General features: G+C 46.2%; 1 long non-coding RNA gene across 1 annotated transcript in view; it reads right to left on the minus strand.

Moving 5' to 3' along the window:
• Nucleotides 1-536, minus strand: part of LOC112470121 — a 16249-nt gene extending 15713 nt beyond the window's left edge. Inside the window, exon 1 of the long non-coding RNA XR_003042833.1 lies at nt 492-536. This is a non-coding gene — a long non-coding RNA (uncharacterized LOC112470121). The remainder of the gene's footprint in view (nt 1-491) is intronic.
• Nucleotides 537-1962: the final 1426 nt, after the last annotated feature.

Consider the following 1962-nt stretch of genomic DNA (forward strand, 5'->3'; position numbering starts at 1 on the left):
GAAGTCCAAAATGAGAAAAAAAAAAAAAAAAAAGGCTCTTTCTAACCTTCTGGCTCACTTCCAAGCCTGCTGGTTGATGAAACCCATTGCAATGACCTCCATGAAGTGGAGGGAAATGGGTCGCTCCCTGAATTGCCAAGTCTGCCAAAAATAGGTACATTACATCATCGCCACACAGGACCTGACTCTTACTCAACCAGGTGTGCAATTGGGGGGTTTTCTAAGTAACTTACCAGCTGAAATAGAGGCTGCCATTCAGGGAGCCCTTATTAGCCCAAAATAACAGGCAGCATGTGTTTCTAGGCGCTGGGAACTATTCTCAGCCCTTTACGCAAATTGACAGTCATTCTCACCACAGCTCAACCAAGGTGGGAGGTAGATATTATTGTCCTCCCTAGTTTACCGGTAAGGAAACCAAGGCACAGAGAACTCGAATCACTTGTCTGAGGCCCCCAGCCAGAGAGGAGTAGGAACTGGATTCAAACTCCTACCTACTCACTCTGCTGGGTCTCATGCAACGAAATGGCTTTTTAAAGTCACGTGAGAAGGTTTTCATCGTGTTACTCGTGCAAAAATCAGAACCTCCCATCCGGCTGCCAATATGGACAAACCTGGAAAGATGGAAATGGCAGAGATGACATTAGCAGGTGGTTTTCACATTCCAGTTTCACTTTGACACATGCAAAAACCATGCAACTGCAAAAATAAAAAATAAAAATGGGGACTGGACATGGGTAGCAGAGATGAGACATGGTGTTAAAAGTCTTCAACATGGGGCCTGAATTAACCCCGGCCTGTGACATTCAATCCCCCATCTGAGTAACCCAGCACTTGGAGGGTGACAGGCCTCACTTCCCCAGACTGTCAGGTGCACTCAAGCCAGATCCACCAGCCGACCCGCCAGGGGACGGCCCTGTATCCAAGCGCTTTGCCAGGGCCTCTGCCCGCTGGGTTCCTAAAAGCCCAAACCCCTAAGGAAACGCCGCCCCTAGGCAGCCATTTTTACTTTGGGTGACGACATGGAAATTCAGTGAGGGGCTCTGGGCTGAAGACAAAGTCTACTTTCCTCCAGAGAGGCAGTTTCAAGAAATCCCATTTTCAAGGTAAAAATTATCCCTGTAGAGACACATCATTGTGTCTCCTCTTGGTTCTGAGAGAGGCTGAGAGAGCGAGAACTGCAGACGACACCCAGACTCCCCGCCCCAGGCAGACAGGAGACCAGAGACCCCCCAAGCGGTGGGAGGAAACAGGCCACACACATTCCCCAGGGGACGCTCACGTGGACACAGGTGGACATCAGCTTCGACGTCCATCCTAGCCATGGATCCCTGGGTGCCCGTGTTCCAGAGGGAACTTAGAGATGATCTGCTCAGTGCTGCCCAATAGAAATGAAATGTGAGCCACAGAGGTCATTTTAAATCTTCTAATAGACATAGTTATAATAATAACAACAATAAAAAGTAAAAAGGAACAGGTGAAACTAATTTTGATATGTTATTCAACCTAATATGTCCAAAATATCACTTCAGCATGGAATCATATAAAAAGACTGAGATATTTATATTCTTTTATATATATATATATACTGTTTTTGTGTACTTTACACTCATAGTACATCTGAATTTGGACTCAGCCACATTTCGAATGCTCCATAGCACATGTGACCAGTGGCCACCATATAGGACAAGAAGTCTGGCTCATTGCTCCATTTGGATTATCACATACCTTCTCCAGCATCCCCCCAGGAACAGTCAGCTCCTAGCTATCAAGAGAGGTCACTTGCAGTATCAGCATCACCTGGGGTTCCTTAGAAATGCAGACTCTCAGGCCCCACCCAAAACCTATACAAATCAGAAAGTGAATTTTAACATTCTTCTCAGATGATTACTTTGAACAAAAAACTCTGAGCATATTGCCTCCCCTTGAATATTTCTAGTGGCAAGGAACTCATTACCCCACCCC

Source organism: Pteropus alecto, unplaced genomic scaffold, assembly GCF_000325575.1.
Source record: "Pteropus alecto unplaced genomic scaffold, ASM32557v1 scaffold177, whole genome shotgun sequence".
In the NCBI taxonomy this organism is placed as follows: Eukaryota; Metazoa; Chordata; class Mammalia; order Chiroptera; family Pteropodidae; genus Pteropus; species Pteropus alecto.